Source organism: Heterodontus francisci, chromosome 17 (assembly GCF_036365525.1).
Source record: "Heterodontus francisci isolate sHetFra1 chromosome 17, sHetFra1.hap1, whole genome shotgun sequence".
In the NCBI taxonomy this organism is placed as follows: domain Eukaryota; kingdom Metazoa; phylum Chordata; class Chondrichthyes; order Heterodontiformes; family Heterodontidae; genus Heterodontus; species Heterodontus francisci.
In genome coordinates this window covers 8,341,494-8,364,285 of record NC_090387.1, presented here as the reverse complement: position 1 = coordinate 8,364,285, position 22,792 = coordinate 8,341,494, and the positions used below count along the sequence as shown (strand labels likewise).

General features: G+C 44.5%; 1 long non-coding RNA gene across 1 annotated transcript in view; it reads left to right on the top strand.

The window, feature by feature from the left end:
- LOC137379150 (uncharacterized) overlaps positions 1–22,792 on the top strand; it is a 79,087-nt gene that overhangs the window by 7,629 nt on the left and 48,666 nt on the right. The gene's annotated exons all lie outside the window — the stretch shown is intronic.

Below are 22,792 nucleotides of genomic sequence, written 5' to 3'. Positions count from 1 at the left end.
CCAGTTCTCTTTTGAAAGCCTCAATTGAATCTATCTCCACCACACTCTCAGGCAGTGCATTCCAGATCCTAAACACTCACTGAACCTGCCTCCACCACACTCTCAGGCAGTGCATTCCAGATCCTAAACATTCACTGAACCTGCCTCCACCACACTCTCAGGCAGTGCATTCCAGATCCTAAACACTCACTGAACCTGCCTCCACCACACTCTCAGACAGTGCATTCCAGATCCTAACCACTCGCTGCATAAAAAAGTTACTCCTCATGTCGCTGTTGCTTCTTTTGTCAATCACCTTAAATCGGTGTTCTCTGGTTCTGGATCCCTCCGCCAATGGGAACAGTTTCTCCCTATCTACTCTGTCCAGACCCCTCATGAATATGAACACCTCTATCAATTGTCCGCTTAATTTTCTCTTCTCTAAGGAGAACAGACCCAGCTTCTCCAACCTGTGCATGTACTGAAGTTCCTCATACCTGGAACCATTCAGGTGAATCTTTTCTGCGGCCTCTCTAATGCCTTCACATCCTTCCTAAAGGGTGGTGCCCAGAACTGGACATAATACTGCAGTTGAGGCCAAACCAGTGTTTTATACAAGTTTATCATAACTTCCTTGTTTTTGTACTCTCTGCCCCTAATTATAAAGCCCAGGATCCCATATGCTTTATTCCCTTTCTCCCCACAGTTCCTCCCTTCTTCTTCTAAGTTGTTGACTCCTGCTTCAGTGCAGTTTCACAACGGTTCCCTTTTTGCCAAGTGATCTTTCTATATACCTGGGAAAATCAATGTTGTATGCATCCATGGAATGTATCATGGATGAACTCGACCCGCTTCCTCCCTACCTCATCACCCCACCACGATCCCCCCCCCACCCCACACCCCCAACTCTGGCCACGCATACTACTTAAAGAAGCATCAACATAGAGCTGCAATCAACTCACTCAGCAGGGAGAGGGGTCTTAAACTGAGCATTTCCTGCTCAGTTCTACATTGGACATATGCATCAACAGGTGAACACTCAAGGGAAGCTCAACCCAAACTTGGATTTGTGATTTTGGATACATAAATTGTATTAATGAAAACTTAAAAGGAATAGTTTTATATAATTCATTGTGATAAGGCCATTGAATCACTGAGGCCCTGGGCTAGTCATAGCTCAACTATTATCTTAAAAGCTAATTTAAATATACCCCGGGTATGAAAAATTTAATTAACATTCCAATTTCGAGCAAGATGTTTACACAGGCTATTTGTTAATGTATTTAAAATATTGCATACGATGGGATCTATTCAATCAAAATAAGCTAATTGACAGCTTCATGCCTCTTAATTAGCAACAAATACTAATCAGGCAGCAATCATTGCATCCTCATAAGCTGGAGGGTCTGTGTGATGCTGCCATTCGCTCAAAGCAAAATCCTTTTTGAAGAAGGGGAAGTCCTTTTCTCAATGTTTTTCTAGCCACTTTCTCGCTGTACCACATAATTTATAAGGGTTAAAGCTTTATAAATCAATGGTGAGGCCTCAGCTAGAATATTGTCTCCAATTTTGTCAAGGTCTTGGAGAGGGCGCAGAATAAATTTATCAGATTGGTACCGGGGATGAGGGACTTCAGATATGCGGATAAACTGAAGAAGCTGGGATTGTTCTCCTTACAGCAGGGGAGATTTAATCAAGGTGTTCAAAATAATGAAGCATTTTGATTAAGTAAATAAGGAGAAAATGTTTCCACGCAGGACAACTGATAAACACAAAGCACAGAGTTAAGATAATTGGCAAAAGGACCAAAGGCAAGATCAGGAGAATTTGTTTTTGGACAATGAGTTATTATGATCTGGAATGTAATGGCTGAAAGGGTGGAGATGCAGGTTCAAGAGTAACTGTCAAAAGGAAATTGGATACAGTCTTGAAAAGAAATTTGCAAGGCTATCAGGAAAGAGCAGGGAGGAATGGCATGAATTGGATCCTATTTTGAAAAAGCCAGCACAGGTACGGTGAGCTGAATGGTCTCCTCCTGCGCTCTGTGAGTCTATGGGCCAGATTTTCAAATGCCAGCGGGTCGGAACTGGGTGCAGACATGATTTAAACATCGCAGTCTGGAGGGCCTCTCTGGATCCAATGCCTCCGGGATAACTCCAATTTTTAAAGTGATGGCGAGGGGGCGGGAATGGGAATCCTGCTCGTCTCACATTAACGACCCATTAAGCTCCGAGAGGAGCTTGTTAAGGGGCCAGGCGGTTGGGACTGGAATTTTTAATGTGGATTCTGGCAAGGTTAGTGCACTGCTGTCAGATTTACAGCAGGGCAAAGGGAAACTTTTTTTTCTGGTTAAAAATTCTGGGGCTCTCGGGGATCTTCTGCAGGATCATGCACATAACCTTAGATTTGAACGTTTGCGCACTGTCTTGTTGTTTTACCCTGCTGGCCCTCTCTCCGGCAAGACAGCAGCAGGCGCCATCATAGATGCTGTGTGTCTTTGCTGCTCCCACTCTGAAGGCAGCTCCCGCCTCCTGCAGACACTTGTCATCACGAGTTGGGAACTGAGCTCGTCTACTGCCCAAGTAGGGCCGTTACATTTGAAGATAGCGTCTCGTGAGTGAGGTAGTTGAGGTGTGGGGTTGGGACCCAGAAATTATCCAGGCATCAGGTTCCTGACCCCATCTTGAAAATCCAGTCCTATGATTCTATGAGATGAGGCAGACCATTCAGCCCATCTTAGCTCACCCATCCAGCATTGATTCTAAAGTTTCTCCATTGCTATATCCAATTTGTTCTTGTAGGATTCCAGGGTTTCTGTCCCCAGGAATGAGAGTTCATCCCATGTGTTGGTCATTCTCTGCGTGAATAACATTCTGATCATCAGCAGGACATGATCTGCCGAAAGTAGATTCTGACTCAATTTTTCCTTCTCAAAGCCACTTCCTGAAATCATTCCTATATCTATCTTCTACTGCTTTGAAATGGTGCCCCACCACCCCCAACCCCGCCCCTGCCCTCGCCCTTGCCCTGCTCTCTTATTTTCCTTTGATTTACCTTTCCCATACAGATCGTATTGTATGGAGAGCTGACCACTGGTGATCTTATAGAACAGAGGGGCCCCACGCAAACATTTAAAGGATGTCCCTCTTTGTGTACCACATCGACCATCGCCAGTGGGAAGCGCAGGTTATAGATCGTGATGCCTGGAGATGCTACATCAGGAGGGCTACAGCCACCTTTGAGACTGAGTGAAGAATCAGTGTGAAAGAGAAAAGGAGAAGGATAGATCCAATTGCTCCCAGCAGCGACTATAACTTCATTTGTACTCGCTGTGGGAGAATCTGCCCTTCACGGATAGGCCTGACTAGCCCCCAGCGGGCCTGCAAAAGATGAGTACAACCTTCCCTAAATCTTCGTTTGTGAAGAAATGCCAAGAAGAAGATCTATAAGATCATCCCTCAGTTGCTTCTTTTCTAGGCTGAAAGGATCAGATTTCTCCAGTTGCCCCCTCATAACTCAGACCCTGAGACTAGACAATCAGTCTCGTGGCTCTTCTCTGCACTGAGCCCAGCCTCTGAGCGTCTTCCTTGTGTCTCATTGACCTGGACTGGACATAATTCTCAAGATGTAGTCTGGCCAGAGCACTGCACAATTCGACCATGTCTTCAGCTGACTGTTTTGGCAATAGCCAATGATCTATTGGCTTTTTGAATTGTCACTTTGCATTAATTGGACATGTATGCATAGGAGTTTGTTCTGGGCACTGAACGGGTGGTATCGCATTGGATGCCTGTTGAAGGCCGCTCCCAATATGCATTATCAGTTAAGTGAATATTGGGCCAGGCTTCAAACAGACAGCAGAATCAATACCACCCTTGTTGCACTGCTGCCCCAAGATGAGTCATAAACTGAGGCCCCACTCCCCTCTCATTTGGACATAAAAGAGCCCATGATACTATTACAAAGAAGAGCAGAGCAGTTACACCGGTATCCTGGCAAATATTTATTCCTGAATGTTACGGCCAGGTGAGAAAGGTGTCTAGGGTTTCTTCTCAGCCTTCACCTGGTCTTACTGTAACAGGGTTTAATTTTAAACAGGCGGTGTTTTTAGTTCCCCCTTGGTGAATTCTTGTTCACCATTTTCCAATTATAAGGCAAAGAAACCAGCACAAATAGGTTTTCTTAGGTTTAAAGAAGAAAAGTTGAAATCTATTAAACTTGAACTTAAACTCTAACTCGGTTGACGTCTACGGATACACGACATGCCCACGTTAGCATGCATACGCGATACACACATGCAAATAGAGACAGAAAAGAGCAGAAGAAAAAATAAAGTGGAAAAGTTTGAGGCAATATCTGAAGAGTTTTTGTTATGGTTCTTCGAGCTCACTGTAGAATCCATGATTATAGGTAGATCTTGCTATTTGTTGAGGCCCAGTTTTCTTCTTAAACCTTGTTCGCTGAAGGAGATTTTTCTCTCTTGGGGTTCAAGTGTCTTCAGTGGATTCAGAGACTTGTGAGAAAGAGATGGGAGCAGATGGGAGAGAGATCGTCTCAGTCCAGGAGCAAAAGGTCATTCTGAGTTCAAACTCTTTGTACAAACCCAGGTTGCCAAGCAGGTTAGTCATTTGACTATCTGGTCTGAACACGTCTTGGATTGTATCACCTTAGCAGTCTCTGGAATGCTCCTCTTACATAGAAATATAGAAACTAGGAGCAGGAGTAGGCCATTTGGCCTTTCCAGCCTGCTCTGCCATTCATTATGATCATGGCTGATAATCCAACTCAGTAACCTGTTCCTGCTTTCCCTGCATACCCTTTGATCCCTTTTGACCCAAGAGCTATATCTAACTCCTTTTTGAAAACATACAATGTTTTGGCCTCAACTGCTTTCTGTGGTAGCAAATTCCACAGGCTCACCACTCTCTGGGTGAAGAGATTTCTCCTCATCTCAGTCCTGAAAGGTTTACCCCGTATCTTTAGACTATGACCTCTGGTTCTGGACTCCCCCACCATCGGGAACATCCTTCTTGCATCTACCCTGTCAAGTCCTGTTAGAGTTTTATAGGTTTCTATGAGATCCCCCCTCACTCTTCTGAACTCCAGCGAATATGTCAGTCCAGCCATCCCAGGAATCAGTCTGGTAAACCTTCGCTGCACTCCCTCTATCGCAAGAACATCCTTCCTCAGATAAGGAGACCAAAACTGCACACAATATTCCAGGTGTGGCCTCACCAAGGCCCTGTATAATTGCAGCAAGACATCCCTGCTCCTGTACTCGAATCCTCTTGTTATGAAGGTCAACATACCATTTGCCTTTTTTACTGCCTGTTGCACCTGCATGCCTACCTTCAACGATTGGTGTACGAGAATACCCAGGTCTCAGTTTATAGCCATTCAGATAATAATCTGCCTTCCTGTTTTTGCTACCAAAGTGGATAACCTCACATTTATCCACATTATACTGTATCTGCCATGCATTAGCTCACTCACTCAACTTGTCCAAATCACCCTGAAGCCTCTCTGCATCCTCCTCACAACTCACCCTCCCACCCAGTTTTGTGTCATCTGCAAACTTGGAGATATTACATTTAGTTCCCTCATCTAAATCATTAATGTATATTGTGAATAGCTGGGGTCCTAGCACCGATCCCTGCAGTACCCCACTAGTCACTGCCTACCATTTGGAAAAAGACCCATTTATCCCTACTCTTTGTTTCCTGTCTGCCAACCAATTTTCTATCCATCGCAATACACTACCTCCAATCCCATATGCTTTAATTTTACATGATGATCTCTAATGTGGGACTTTGTCGAAAGCCTTCTGAAAGTCCAAATAAACCACATCCCCTTCATCAACTCTACTAGTTACATCCTCGAAGAATTCTGGTAGATTTGCCAAGCATGATTTCCCTTTCGTAATCCATGCTGACTCTGTCTGATTCTACCACTGTTCTCCAAGTGCTCTGCTATAAAATCTTTGATAATGGACTCCAGAATTTTCCCCACTACCGACGTCAGGCTGACTGGTCTATAATTCCCTGTTTTCTCTCTACCTCCCTTTTTAATTAATGGGGTTACATTAGCTACCCTCCAATCTGTAGGAACTGTTCCAGAGTCTATAGAATCTTGGAAGATGACCACCAATGCATCCACTATTTCTAGGGTCACTTCCTTATGTACTCTGGGATGCATACCATCAGGCCCTGGGGATTTATCGGCCTTCAATCCCATCAATATCCCCAACACCATTTCTCTACTAATACTGATTTCTTTCAGTTCCTCTCTTTCACTAAGCCCTGTGTTGCCCAACTTTTCTGGTATGATATTTGTGTCCTCCTTTGTGAAGACAGAACCAAGGTATGCATTTAGTTGGTCAGCCATTTCTTTGTTCCCCATAATAAATTCCCCTGTTTCTGACTGTAAGGGACCTACATTTGTCTTTACCAATCTTTTTCTTTTCACATACCTATAGACACTTTTACAGTCAGTTTTTATGTACCCCGCAAGCTTGCTCTCATACTCTATTTTCCCCTTCTTAATCAATCCCTTGGTCCTCCTTTGCTGAATTCTAAACTGCTCCCAATCCTCAGATCTGTTGTTTTCCTGGCAAATTTATATGCCTTTTCCTTGGATCTAATGCTATCTCTAATTTCCCTTATAAGCCATGGTTTGGCTACCTTTCCCGTTTTACTTTTGCGCCAGACAGGGATAAACAATTGTTGTAGTTTATCCATGCACTCTTTAAATGTTTGCCACTGCCAATCCACCATCATTCCTTTAAGGAAAGTTTCCCAATCCGTCATGACCAACTCGCGCTTCATACCTTCATAGTTTCCTTTACTAAGATTCAGGATCCTAGTCTCAGAATGAACTACGTCACTCTCCATCTTGAAGAAGAATTCTATCATATTATGGTTGCTCATCCCCAAGGGGTCTCGCACCACTAGATTGTCAATTATTCCTCTCTCATTACACAATACCCAGTCTACGATGGCCTGTTCTCTAGTTGGTTCCCCAACGTATCGATCCAGAAAACCATCCTGTACACACTCCAAGAATTCCTCCTCTAATGTATTGTGACTAATTTGATTTGCCCAATCTATATGCAGATTAAACTCACCCATAATTACAGATGTTCCTTTCTCGCATGCATCTCTAATTTCCTGTTTAATGCCATTCCCAATATCACCTCTGCAGTTTGGGGTCTATATACAACCCCCACAAACGTTTTTTGCCCCTTAGTGTTTCTCAGCTCTCCCCATACAGATTCCGCATTGTCAGAGCTAATATCTTTCCTCACTATTGTGTTAATTTCTTCTTTGACCAGCAATGCAACTCCACTGCCTTTTGCTTTTTGTCTGTCCTTCCTAAATATTGAATACCCCTGGATGTTCATTTCCCATCCCTGGTCACCTTGCATCCATGTCTCTGTAATCCCGACTATATCATACCCGTTTACATCTATTTGCGTGATTAATTCATCCACTTTATTGTTTTAGTTTAAACCCTCCCCAACCGCTCTAGCAAAGATTCCCCCTAGGACATCAGTCCTGGTCCTGCCCAGGAGTAACCCGTCCAGTTTGTACTGGTCCCACCTCCCCCAGAACCGGTCCCAATGTCCCAGGAATCTAAAACCCTCCCCCTCACACCATCTCTTCAGCCACGTATTCATCCGATATATCCTGCTATTTCTACTCTGACTAGCAAGTGGCACTGGTAATAATCCTGAGATCACTACCTTTGAGGTCCTACTTTTCAACTTACTTCTTAGCTCCCTATATTCTGCTTTTAGGACCTCATCCTTTTTTTTACCTATGTCATTTGTACCAATGTGTACCACGACCACTGGCTGTTCACCCTCCCCCTTCAGAATGTCCTGTAACCGCTCTGAGACATCTTTGACCCTAGCACCAGGGAGGCAACATACCATCCTGGAGTCTCTTTTGCGGCCACAGAAACGCCTATCTATTCCCCCTACAATTGAATCCCCTATAACTATTGCATTCCCACATTTTTTACTCCTCCCCTGTGCAGCAGAGCCAACAGTATCCAAAGCAGGATATCTGTTTTGCAGGGGAAAAGCCACAAGAGAGTCCTGCACTGCCTGCCTAGACCTCTTGCTCTGCCTGGTGGTCACCCATTCCCCTCCTGCCTGTGGGGTCTGAGCCTGCGGTGTGACCACCTCTCTATACGTGCTATCCACAATACTCTCCACCTCGTGACTGCTCCACAGTGTCCCCAGCTGCTGCTCCAGCTCTGAATCCCGGGCTTCCAGGAGCTGCAGCTGGACACACTTCCGGCACACATGCTGGTCCCAGGCACTGGAATTGTTCCCGGCTTCCGACATGGAGCACGAGGAGCACACCACGGCTTTGAGCTCTCCTGCCATGACTTAACCCTTTAAACCTTCTGGAAGATCTTAATGTTCAATAATATCAGTTACTCCAGGGCCCTTCTTCCCTGGTCCTCATTACTACAGAACTCCCTAAAAAAAACACTACTTACTTTTTTGGAAATTAACTTTAAACTTTAAATTTATAAACATTTCTTACCTTAGATACTTACCCAGCTATTTAGAGCTATTCCCTAACAGCAGTGACTCACCAACCAATCACCTTGCAGTTCTCCTGTGACGTCACTGTTGTGTTTTTTTTTTCAAAACTTCAGCGCGCTGGAAGAGCTCCTCTCCCGGAAGGTAAGAGACTGGGCCTCGAACCGCGGGTTCGATTTATAGGCTCCAGTCTCGGTGTTCTCCCCACAGGTCTGCTCCGCTCCTCTCCGCTCCGCTCCCGGAAGGTAAGAGACTGGGCCTCCAACCTCGGGTTTGATTTATAGGCTCCGGTTTCGGCGTTCTCCCCACAGGTCTGCTCTGCACCTCTCCCGGAAGGTAAGAGACTGGGCCTCAAACCTTGGGTTCGATTTATAGGCTCCGGTCTCGGCGTTCTCCCCTCAGGTCCACTCTGCTCCTCTCCACTCTGCTCCCGGAATACACACAATACCCGGTGATCAAGGTCCATTGTGGGTTGAATGTGTCAGATCCTTTGTCCTTCCAATCACCATCTGTTAATAAGTCCTTTCTTCAGTCCAGTAGCAATTTAAAATCAATGTTCATGACAAAATTAATGTGCCTCATTCTTGACAGGTGGGGGCTGAGTATGACACTGAATCAACATCAAAATAAAAGAGATTATCTGGTCATTATCCTGTTGCTGTATGTGGGAGCTTGCTGTGCACAAATTGGCAGTTGCGTTTCCCACAGAACAAAAGTGATTACACTTCAAAAGTATATTGTTGGCTGTAAAGCACTTTGGAGCATGAAAAGTAGTAAAGTACATGCAAGTTCTTTCCTTCTATATGTCCCCCAATTAGATTCCAGTCTGTAACTCACTCCCGGGTATCTGTTATTCTATATATAAACACCCCAAACCCCTCGATTAGATTCCAGTCTGTAACTCACTCCCGGGTATCTGTTATTCTATATATAAACCCCCCGAACCCCTCGATTAGATTCCAGTCTGTAACTCACTCCCGGGTATCTGTTATTCTATATATAAACCCCTCGAACCCCTCGATTAGATTCCAGTCTGTAACTCACTCCCGGGTATCTGTTATTCTATATATAAACCCCCCCAAACCCCTCGATTAGATTCCAGTCTGTAACTCACTCCCAGGTATCTGTTATTCTATATATAAACCACCGAAACCCCTCGATTAGATTCCAGTCTGTAACTCACTCCCGGGAATCTGTTATTCTTTATATAAAGCATCCAAACCCCTCGATTAGATTCCAGCCTGTAACTCACTCCTAGGTATCTGCTATTCTAGATATAAATTACCTCGAAACCCTCGATTAGATACCAGTCTGTAACTCACTCCTGGGTATCTGCTATTCTAGATATAATTCACCCCGAAACCCTCGATTAGATACCAGTCTGTAACTCACTCCTGGGTATCTGTTAATCTATATATAAACCACCAAAACCCCTTAATTAGATTCCAGCCTGTAACTCACTACCGGCTTTCTGTTATTCTATACATAAACCACCAAAACCCCCAATTAGATCCCCGCCTGTAACCCACTCCCAGGTATCTGTTATTCCATATATAAACCACCCAAACATCTTGATTAGATACCAGACTGTAACTCACTTCCGGGTATTTGTTATTCTGTATATAAATCACCAAAACCCCTCAATTAGATCCTGGCCTGTAACTCGCTCCCAGGTATCTGTTAATCTATATATAAACCAGCTGAACCCCTTCGATTAAGTTCCAGCCTGTAACTCACGCCCAGGTATCTGTTATCCTGTATATAAACCACCAGAAACCTTTGATTAGATTTTTGTCCGTCGCACACTCCCAGGTAACTCTGACTCTATATTTATATATACCACATCACAACGTTTAGTGAGATTCCAGTCTGTAATTCATTGCTGGATATTGTGATGCCCTGCATATATTCATTATTTAAAGGCCTTTAAATCATTCCAGCCTGTAACTCACTCCTAGGTAAAATGCTATGCTGATTCTCAATGGGTTAATAAATTTTCCACTGGCATTTTTATTTATTGTTTTAATTCCTTTGATCTGTTGAGGCATTTGTTTAATAAATAGCTCTAGACTCCCACGGAACAACTGAATGATGATGTGAGAGCACTGTGACCTCACTGAGAATCTCACCCTTCCCCAGTCTGTTGTTTTTCCGGTGGGATTTCTCTTGCAAAGATGCGTTTAAAAGGTATTCATTATTTGCAAACATCGAAGTTTGTTTCACTGCAGTGGAAATAACCTTTTATCATCAGCAAAGAAGGAAATATTAGTTGAATGCAAGGCAGAGGAGATGAATCCTAAAGATTAATCAAACACACATGTAGAGATGCAGAGCTAGTTAGTCGGGTCAGAGAGCAGCCGCCGCAGGACACAATGGGAATGAAGAAAAGCAAGAGCTTGCATTTCTCTAGTGCTTTTCACAACCTCAGGATGTCCCAAAGCACTTTACAGTCAAAAGCACACTTTTGAAGTGTAGTCACGGTTGTAATGTAGGAAACACAACAGCCAATTTGTGCACAGCAAGCTCCCACAAACGGCAATGTGATAATGAGTAAATAATCTGTTTCTTTGATGTTGATTGAGGATAAAATATTTGCCAGAAAACCAGGATTAATTCCTCTGCTCTTCTTTACAATAATGCCATGGGATCTTTTACATTGACCTGAGAGGAGTGACAGGGGCCCATTTTAACGTCTCATCCAAAAGGCAGCATCTCCAACACTGGAGCACTCCCTCAGTCCTGCATTGGAGTGTCAGCCTTGATGGTTGTGCTCAAGTCTCTGAAGTGGAACTCAAGCCCACAACCTTCTGACTCAAAGGCAAGATTATCACCAACCGAGCCACGGCTGAGAAGCTTGAAGGCAGCTCCACCATCATCCCTCCCCCACCCTGATCTTTCACTCAGTAAAGACAATGAGTGATACATACCAGAATGGTCACAGGGGTTCAATGCCTGGTCCATGATAGGTTAGATTCAATATCTACCTCCTCCACTGCTGGCATAGTGGCTACAGTGTGTACGACCTACAGGATGCACTACAGCAACTCCCCAAGCTCAGTTCAACAGAACCACTTGGCTTCATGAGCTCCACCATCAGGAAGGGTGAGGGTAGTAACATCACAGGAACACCATCACCTCCACGTTTCTGTCCAACACGTAAACTATCTCCACTTGGACATATATCACCGGCATGTCATTGTTGATGGGTCACTATCATGGAACTCCCTAACTAACAAGACAGTGGGAGTACCTTCACCACACGAATTGCAGCGGTTCAAGAAGGCAGCTCACCACTATCTTCTCAAGGGCAATTAAGGATGGGCAATAAATGATGCTCATACCCTAAAAATGAATGAAACAAGAGAATGGAAAGGCAAGGGGTGGGATGTCAAGAGGTTAGGATAAGTTGCTCTCCTGATTGCTGAAATGATCAGTGACTCTGCTAGACAATGAGTGTAGGCCAAATACTTCCCCAGGGTAAGGAACTCTTTGCAAGAGCTTCACTTAACCTGATCTTGCATACATCAGAACAGCCACAATTATTGGTCAAGATCTTTGAACTGTTTGCCACCTGTCCTATATGGATCAGACTTGACTGGTATTTGGTTATGTCCAGAAATTTCTAGAATAAAATCAGACAATAAAAAGACTTGAGAAAACAACTTGACCTTATAAAGTATCTTCAATATAGCAAAACTTCCCAAGTGTTGTACGAAGTGGGGGTTAAGTCGAGCAGTAATAATGTTACGACCAGGTGAGGAGAGATCACATGCTCACCTCTTGTCCTTCCTCTTATTTGACCGCAACAGAGTTTATTCCTTTTGAACAGTGGATGTGCTTACCACCTCAGCGAGTGTTTTACATTTTCCCTTTGTTGTGATCGTAAAAGAACCAATCGTAGAGGGGTTTTTTTTGAGTTTATTATACTTAACAATCTAAACCCGAACAAAATAAAATAATTTAAAAAAACACTACATATTCATGCACACACTCCCACAAGAGTCACACACACACAAATAGATTACAGAGTGAGGAGTTGATTTGTGGTTGGGTTATAGTCCAGAACAAATAAAAATTAATATCAGTCTGTGAGGTTGGATGATTCCATTGTCTTCTGGCTGAAGTTGTATTCTTGGACCTTTTGGATGGTAGAAGTGCACTTTGCGGCTGGTCCAACCGGTTCAGGGTTTTATTGGAAGTTGACCTGTAGGTGGCTTTCTTCCCCTGGTGTATTTTTCTTGGATCTAGCAACCAGTAACTAGGCTTCGCATTCCCCACCAGACCTTCTGGAGAGAGAGAAAGAGAGAGGGAGGGAGTGCCATTCTGGATCCTGCACAGTTTGAGTCACTGGCTTGTCTCTTTTGTCCAGGGGAAATGCCCAGCTTTCAAAGAGTTGGATAGATGGTCACATGACTGCCTCAGTGTATTCTCTGGAACCTTCTAATGCGATTCAAGTTTAAGAATTTGAGTCTTTCAGGTCTCAGGATACCAATATTTACACTTGGAGGGATTTGTTCTTTCAAAGTTGATGTTCCAGGATGGCTTTGAATGTTGTGCTAATGAAAGCAATCTCAGGTAGTTCAAACAATAAACAAGCCATTGTTTTGGGTACAGACTCATCAGATATGTGTCTCCTCTTTGATGCCTTGGAATGTGAGAGGTGTTGCAAATGCAAACTGCAGTGGCCATCCTGGCTGCCAGTTTTTTAAAGGTTAACTATAGGTTTCCAGCTTGTCTTTCATTAAAAATTTAATGTAAATTTCCATCCGATGAATTAAAATTCTTCATTTGGCATATCACATTTTCTTGACAATAAGAAGAAGGGAAAGGGATGTGGAATCATAGAATCATACAGCACAGAAGGAGGCCCTTCAGCCCATTGTGCTTGTGCTAGCTCTCTGAAAAATATATTAATTAGTCCCACACTATTAGGACCTTTCCCCATAGCCCTGCAATTTTTTTTAAGCAGAGGTCCAATTCTTTTTTGTAAGCTACTATTGAACTTGCTTCCACCTCCCTTTCAGACAGCACATTCCAAATCACACCACACTGCATAACAAAATTCTCCTCATCCCTTCCTCACGTTTTTACCAATCAGTTTAAATTGATATCCTTTGATTACTGACACTCTCAGGCAGTGCATTCTGGATCCTAACCACTCGCTGCATAAAAAAAGTTTTTCCTGATGTCGCCATTGCTTCTTTTATCAATCACCTTGAATCGGTGTCCTCTGGTTCTGGAAACTTCTGCCAATGGGAACAGTTTCTCTCTATCTACTCTGTTCAGACCCCTCATGATTTTGAACACCTCTATCAAATCTCCTCTCAACTTTCTCTTCTCCAGGGAAAACATTCCCAACTTCTCTAACCTATCCACGTAACTGAAGTTCCTCGTCCCTGGAGCCATTTTCATGAATCTTTTCTCCACCTTCTCACATGCTTCAACATCCTTCCTAAAGTTTTTTTTATTCATTCATGGGATGTGGCGCAACTGGTTAGGCCAGTATTTATTACCCATCCCTAATCGCCCTTGAGAAGGTAGTGGTGAGCTGCCTTCTTGAACTGCTGCAGTCTTTGGAGTGCAATGCTGAGAACTGAACACAATACTCCAGTTGAGGCTGAACTAGTCTTTTGTACAGGTTTATCATAATTGCCCTGTTTTTGTACTCTATGACCCTATTTATAAAGCCCAGGATCCCTTATGCTTTATTAACTGCTTTCTCAACCTCCCCTGAAACCTCCAGTGATTTGTGCACATATACCCCCAGATCCCTCTGGACCTGCACCCACTTTAGAAATAAACCATTTAATTTATATTGCATCTCCTCGTTCTTCCTACCAAAATGAATCACTTCACACTTTTCTGCATTAAATTTCATCTGACGTGTCTGCCTATTCCACCAGCCTGTCTATGTCCTCTTAAAAGTTTATCGCTATCCTCCTCACTGTTCACAAGTCTAGGTCATTAATATATATTGAGAAATAATCCAAAGTCCCACCTGCCCTCTCCGGTGGATGTAAAAGATCCTGTGGCCATTATTTTGAAGAAGAGCAGGGGAATTTTCCTCAGTGGCTGGCAAATATTTATCCCTCAACTAACATCATTCAGGCAGATGACGTGATCATTATCGTACTGTGGGAGCTTGCTGTGCACAATATGGCTGCTGCATTTTCCTACAATACAGAAGAGTCTACACTTCAAAGGTACTTAATTGGCTGCAAAGAACTTTGGGAAGACCTGAGGTCATGAATGCTGCTACAAAAATGCAAGACTTTGTTTCCTTCTTTCTTTCTTTAAGAGAAGCAAGTTCCTTCACAACAAATGTGACACAAATATACTTTTCTCTTGTTGAACTAATATAATTTACCTCAGAAAAACATTCAAGTTGAACAACAAATTCACCATAAAATGAGTCAGTGGCTTTACCTAGTCAGGGGGCTGTTGGAGTTTTATGGAGATTCTGATTGTGTCCAAAATTCCGAAGGACCTCTAAATATTTGAATTTGACTCTGTGACAGGTAAATGATGATAAAGTATACACTACACAACAGGTAAAAGCCAGCAATTCACTAATTACTGGCATTGTACGGTTTGTATGTGACTCCTGTAAGTAGGAATAACAAAGTACCTTTGAGAAGAAATGAAAGCCGAAGATAAAGAATATTTCAGCCTAAAGTTCAGCATCGTTGCTCGGGCACTGAAAGTTGGCGTAACTATAACTGATTTAGCATGTGCTCGAGCCACTGTTACATTTACTCAAGCCACTGATAAGTTGGTCACAGCTTTTTTTAGGCTGCCTGAAATAGAGACACACCTTGAGTTAATATTGAAATGAGGCTCCTGCACACATTTCAGGCCCAGCCTCCTAAATTGGCTTTCCCTTGTTGGAGTTTGTGATTTGCCATGTCTTGGATTGGAGCAGCCGAGTCAGGGTTGCCCTTCAAGGGGGTGTTGGAGGCCCCGCAAAAATGCTTCAAAAGCCATGGAAAATGGTTGGCATTTTGTGGAGTCATCAGGAGGAGCAGTGCTCCTACTGGCTCCACAAGATAAAAAAAACAAAGGCAAGTTGCTCCTGGATCTCCCTCGCACACCTTTCCAACCACCACTTGGCCTTACCGCACAGTCTCGGTGTAGGCCGATATCAGGAAGGCTTCCAACGGGCGAGCTGCATTGTAGAGCCTGATTGGCGCCCATCTCCCATCCCCTGGAGGGATTCCCGAGGATGAATTTTCATTGGCCCAGGTGCCTCTCCATTCCTCAGGCCCCTCACACTCTGCTGGAATCCATCCCGATCCTGGGAGACTAAGAAATGTAGGCTTCATTCTCTTTCCATCTGCCACAAAGGTACACAGCAGTGGGGTACATGTGCACTTAGGGAATAAAAGTTACTTCAAACTTGTTTCTATATTTTGCATAATCCAAGGTTAGATTAAAAAGAATAATTTTATCACATTTTAAAAACATTGGTAGTAAAATTGGTCTGCGGCAGTAGTGTAGTAGGTAGAGTAGTTAAGGTGACTAGCGTTGATGCATTCAAGAGGAAGCTAGGTAAACTCATGAGGGATAAGGGAATAGAAGGTTACATTAATGGGGTTGATGAAGAGAGGTGGGAGAAGGCTCATGTGGAGCACTAACATGGCTATGGACCAGTTGGGCCAAATGGCCTGTTCCTACGCTGAAATTTGTTATGTCATTCTATGTAATGGTCACATTTGCAGACTATTAAGCATTTGAATTATATATGATCATTCCCAGCCAATAATGATCTATGACATGTAATTCTATGTAAAGTTATACCCCTCACAAAAAACAACTTATATTTATATTTATATCGCACCTTTAATGTAATAAACATCCCAAGGCGCTTCACAGGAGCGTTAAAAAACAAAGTATGAACTGAGCCACGAAAGGAAATATTGGGTCAGGTGACCAAAAGCTTGGTCAAAGTGGTAGGTTTTAAGGAGTGTCTTAAGGGGGGAAAGCGAGGTGGAGAGGTAGAGAGGTGTAGGGAGGGTATTCCAGAGCTTGGGGCCTAGGCAGCTGAAAGCATGGCCACCAATGGTGGAGTGATTAAAATTAGGGATGCTCAAGTGGCCAGAATTAGAGGAGCACAGATATCTTGGTGGGTTGTGGGGCTGGAGGAGTTTACAGAGAAAGAGAAGGGGCGAGGCCATGGAGGGATTTGAAAACAAGGATAAAAATGATAAAATCAAGATGCTGCTTGACCGGGAGCCAATGTAAGTCAACGAGGTGATAGAGGAACAGGACTTGGTGTGAGTTTGGGATGACTTCAAATTTACCGAGAGTGGAATGTAGATAGAAGTAAACATAATAGAACTATATAGTACTATCATATATTAATAGAATGATATAGCACAGAAGGAGGCCATTCGGCCCATCATACTTGCGCTGGTTCTTTGGTGTGCCTATCAAATTAATGTCACTGCCCCCCACCGCCACTGCCCCCCTACCCCGCTCTTTTCCCATGACCCTGTAAAACTTTTCCCCTTCAAGTATTTATCCAATTCCCTTTAGAAAGTTACTATTGAATCTGCTTCCAGCACCCATCAAGTTTCCTCCTATCCTTCTCTGCTCGAAGGGGAACAACCCCAGCTTCTCCAGTCTCTCCACACATCTACTCCATCTTGATGTGCTTGCAGTGCATTGTAGGATGTTCTCTGGACAGGGGTCTTCTGAAGGTAGGGCAAAGGATGAGATATTCCTGCTCCAGAATTTCTAATCCCAGGACTGGTGTTGATGTGAGAGCAGGCAGTAATGCAGGAGGTGGAGGAGAGACTGGGGTTTGCAGGAATGTCAAGTGTGAAGTATATTGTAGTTGGAATTGTCAAAGGGCTCTAGGCCAAGCTACCCTTGGATGAAAATTAATAACTGTTTGGATTATTGGGTTTCCATTCCCTTTTATTTCTCCTCCATTAGTATCAAATCCCCTCTCTGCAGCCTTTGTGTGTACGGGGGATGAAATTAAAAAATTCCATTTTCAATTGGAACCAAATACAAACAGAGACAATGAAAGTGGAAAGTTAATAGGTTACACAGAGTTCAGAGGGAAGCTTGGAGTGTGAGAGGGTGCTGCACTCTCAGAGGTGCTAAAGTGACACTAAAAGAAAGGCTTGCACTCATTTGCACCTTTCACCACCCCAAGCTGCCCAAAAGCACTTTGCAGCCAATGAAGCACTTTTGAAATGTAGTCACTGTTGTAATGTAGGATATGTAGAAATGTAAAGAGAAACAAGGAGAGTTCTCTTGGTCATTATCCCCCCGACCTGAACAAAATGCTACCAAAAATGGTAAACTTGTCATTCAACTCATTGCTCTTTGTGGGATCTTGCTGTGCATAACATGGCTGACAAGATAGCAGCAACACCCCTGGCGAGTAGAACTGCCCAATTAACCTGAATCAAGTCTGGTTTTGCAAGTCTGGAACTAGCATTAAATTCATGCAGCCATTTTACTGATGTTATGTCCCTTACATAGATAAATGAGGGGCTTAATGCTTAGTTGTAGGCCTTCGAGATTTCTGCACTCCTTCAATTCTGCCTTTTGAGCATCCCTGAGTTTCATTGCTCTACCATTAGCAGCCGTGCCTTCAGCTGCCTTGGCCCTAAGCTCTGGAATTCCCTCCCTCAACCCCTCCTCCTGTCCACCTCTCCTTCCTCTTTTAAGATGCTCCTTAAATTCTACCTCCTTCATCAAGCCATTGACCACTTTTCCAAATATCTACCTATGTGGTTCAGTGTTTGATAACGCTCCTGTGTAGCACCTTGGTATGTTTTATTTCATTAAAAGAGCTATGTAAATGCAAGTTGTTGTTAGCGAACAGCACCAAACTTAGATCCGCGAATCATTTATGTCTTTTCCTATGTGCGACAGATTGCATGCTGACCTTTCATCTCTGGGATATGGGTTTAAATCTGTCCCAGATTCATGTGATATGCATCTCCTCAGTATGCTGGCTTTAAGGACTGAGGCACTTTGCTTAACATGAACACAAAATCTGAACAAATGGCACTGATTGCAATCTAACTCCTCGAAAGTTCGACATTGTATTCTCAGGACAATTCATGAGAAAACAAAGAATGCCATCTTGTCCTTGTACAAGACATTGGATAGATCTCAGTTAGAATACTGTGTCAGTTTTAGTCCCTTCAGATGGTGAGAGGTTTGAGGTTTTGGAAAGAATGCAGAGGATTACCACAAGATTAATTCTCGTTCTAAAGGTGGTGGCGTAGTGGTATTGTCACTGGACTAGTAACCCAGAGACCCAGGGTATTGCTCTGGGGACATGGGTTCAAATCCCACCACAACGTAAGGTGGAATTTGAATTCAATTAATAAATATGGAGTTAAAAAGCTAGTCTAATGATGGCCATGAAACCATTGTTGATTGTTGAAAAAACTCATCTGGTTCACTAATGTCCTTTAGGGAAGGAAATCTGCTGTCCTTACCTGGTCTGGCCTACATGTGACTCCAGACCCACAGCAATGTGGTTGACTCTTACATGCCCTCTGAAATGGCCCAGCAAGCCACTCAGTTGTATCTAACCGCTACAAAGTCAATAAAAAGGAATGAAACTGGTCAGACCACCCGGCATTGACCTCGGCACCGGAAACAACAACGGCAAACCCAGCCCTGTCAACCCTGCAAAGTCCTCCTTTCTAACATCTGGGAGCTTGTGCCAAAGTTGGGAGAGCTGTCCCACAGACTAGTCAAGCAACAGCCTGACATAGTCATACTCATGGAATCAGACCTGACAGACAATGTCCCAGACTCTGCCATCACCATCCTCGGGTATGTCCTGTCCCACCGGCAGGACAGACCCAGCAGGGGTGGCGGCACAGTGGTATACAGTAGGGAGGGAGTTGCCCTGGGAGTCCTCAACATCGACTCTGGACCCATGAAATCTCATGGCATCAGGTCAAACATGGACAAGGAAACCTCCTGTTGATTACCACCTACTGCCCTCCCTCAGCTGATGAGTCAGTACTCCTCCATGTTGAAGACCACTTGGAGGAAGCACTGAGGGTGGCAAGGGCACAGAATGTACTCTGGGTGGGGGACTTCAATGTCCATCACCAAGAGTGGCTTGGTAGCACCACTACTGAACGAGCTGGCGAAGTCCTAAAGGACATAGCTGCTAGACTGGGAATGCAACAAGTGGTGAGGGAAACAACAAAAGGAGAAAATGTACTCGACCTCGCCTCACCAATCTGCCTGCCGCAGATGCATCTGTCCATGACAGTATTGGTGGAGTGACCACCGCACAGTCGTTGTGGAGACGATGTCCCGCCTTCACATTGAGGATACCCTCCATCGTGTTGTGTTAAATGGGATAGATTTCGAACAGATCTAGCAATGCAAAACTGGGCATCCATGAGGTGCTGTGGGCCATCAGCAGCAGCAGAATTGTACTCAACCGCAATCTGTAATCTCTTGGCCTAGCATATCCGCCACTCTACCATTACCATCAAGCCAGGAGACCAACCCTGGTTCAATGAAGAGTGCAGGAGGGCATGCCAGGAGCAGCACCAGGCATACCTCAAAATGAGGTGTCAACCTGGTGAAGCTACAACACAGGACTAACTGCGTGTCAAACTGCATAAGCAGCATGCAATAGACAGAGCTATGCGATCCCATAACCAACGGATCAGATCTAAAACAAAAACAAGAAATGCTGGATTCACTCAGCAGGTCTGGCAGCATCTGTGGAAAGAGAAGCAGAGTTAACGTTTCGGGTCAGTGACCCTTCTTCGGATCAGATCTAAGCTCTGCAGTCCTGTAACTTCCAGTCGTGAATGGTGGTGGACAATTAAACAAATAACTAGAGGAGGTGGCTCCACAAATATCCCCATCCTCAATGATGGGGGAACCCAGCACATCAGTGCGAAAGATAAGGCTGAAGCATTTGCAGCAATCCTCAGCCAGAAATGCCGAGTTGATGATCCATCTCGGCCTCCTCCTGAAGTCCCCAGCATCACAGATGCCAGACTTCAGCCAATTCGATTCACTCTGCGTGACATCAAGAAACGACTGAAGGCACTGGATACTGCAAAGGCTATGGGCCCTGACAATATTCCGGCAATAGTACTGAAGACCTGTGGTCCAGAACTTGCCACGCCCCTAGCCAAGGTGTTCCAGTACAGCTACAACACTGGCATCTACCCTGCAATGTGGAAAATTGCCCAGGTATGTCCTGTACACAAAAAGCAGGGCAAGTCCAACCCGGCCAGTTACTGCCCCATCAGCTTACTCTCAGTCATCAGTAAAGTGATGGAAGGTGTCATCAACATTGCCATCAAGTGGCACTTGCTTAGCAATAACCTGCTCAGTGACGCTCAGTTTGGGTTCCACCAGGGCCACTCATTACAGCCTTGGGTCAAACATGGACAAAAGAGCTGAACTCAAGAGGTGAGGTGCGAGTGACTGCCCTTGACATCAAGGCAGCATTTGACCGAGTATGGCATCAAGGAGCCCTAGCAAAACTGAAATCAATGGGAATCAGGGAGAAAACCCTCCGCTGGTTGGAGTCATAACTAGCGCAAAGGAAGATGGTTGTGGTTGTTGTCGGTCAATCATCTGAGCTCCAGGACATCACTGCTGGAGTTCCTCAGGGTAGTGTCCTAGGCCCAACCATTTTCAGCTGCTTCATCAATGACCTTCGTTCAATCATACGGTCAGAAGTGGGGATGTTCGCTGATGATTGCACAATGTTCAGCACCATTCGTGACTCCTCAGATACTAAAGCAGTCCGTGTAGAAATTCAACAAGACCTGGACAATATCCAGGCTTGGGCTGATAAGTGGCAAGTAACATTTGTGCACACAAGTGCCAGGCAATGACCATCTCCTACAAGAGAGAATCTAACCATCTCCCCTTGACATTCAATGGCATTGCCATCGCTGAATCCCCCACGATCAACATCTTAGGGGTTACCATTGACCAGAAACTGAACTGGAGTAGCCATATAAATACCGTGGCTACAAGAGCAGGTCAGAGGCTAGGAATCCTGCATCGAGTAACTCACCTCCTGACTCCCCAAAGCCTGTCCACCATCTACAAGGCACAAGTCAGGAGTGTGATGGAATACTCTCCACTTGCCTGGATGGGTGCAGCTCCAACAACACTCAAAAAGCTCGACACCATCCAGGACAAAGCAGCCCACTTGATTGGCACCCCACGTACAAACATTCACTCCCTCCAACACCAACGCACAGTGGTAGCAGTGTGTACCATCTACAAGATGCACTGTAGCAATGCACCAAGGCTCCTTCGACAGCACCTTCCAAACCCGCGACCTCTACCAACTAGAAGGACAAGGACAGCAAATACATGGGAACACCACCACCTGCAAGTTCCTCTCCAAGTCACACACCATCCTGACTTGGAACTATACCGCCGTTCCTTCACTGTCGCTGGGTCAAAATCCTGGAACTCCCTTCCTAACAGCACTGTGGGTGTACCTACCCTAAATGGACTGCAGCGGTTCAAGAAGGCAGCTCACCACCACCTTCTCAAGGGCAATTAGTGTAGTTTAGAGATACAGCACTGAAACAGGCCCTTCGGCCCACCGAGTCTGTGCCGACCATCAACCGCCCATTTATACTAATCCTACACTAATTCCATATTCCTACCACATCCCCACCTGTCCCTATATTTCCCTACCACCTACCTATACGAGGGGCAATTTTATAATGGCCAATTAACCTATCAACCAGCAAGTCTTTGGCATGTGGGAGGAAACCGGAGCGCCCAGAGAAAACCCACGCAGACACAGGGAGAACTTGCAAACGCCACACAGGCAGTACCTAGAATTGAACCCGGGTCGCTGGAGCTGTGAGGTTGCGGTGCTAACCACTGCGCCACTGTGCCGCCCATAATTAGGGTTGGGCAATATAATGCTGGCCTGGCCAGCGACGCCCACATCCCATGAATGAATAAAAAAAAGTTACCCAGATCGGCTCAAAGAGCAGTGTCTGTACATTTTGAAGGAGAATAGACTCAAGAGTGATTGATCGAAGTCTGTAAAATGATGAAGTCACGAGCTTGTGTTTACATGGACTGATTGTTTCAACTGACAAGGTTAGGGAGGACATGGAGACATGCTAACAAGTGATGGAAATACTCAGCATATCAGGTGGCATCTGTGAAAAGACAAGCAAAGTTAACGTTTCAGGTCTGTGACCTTTCAGATTTGCAGCATCTGCAGTATTTCGCTTTTATCTGCTTACAAGTGACATAAGG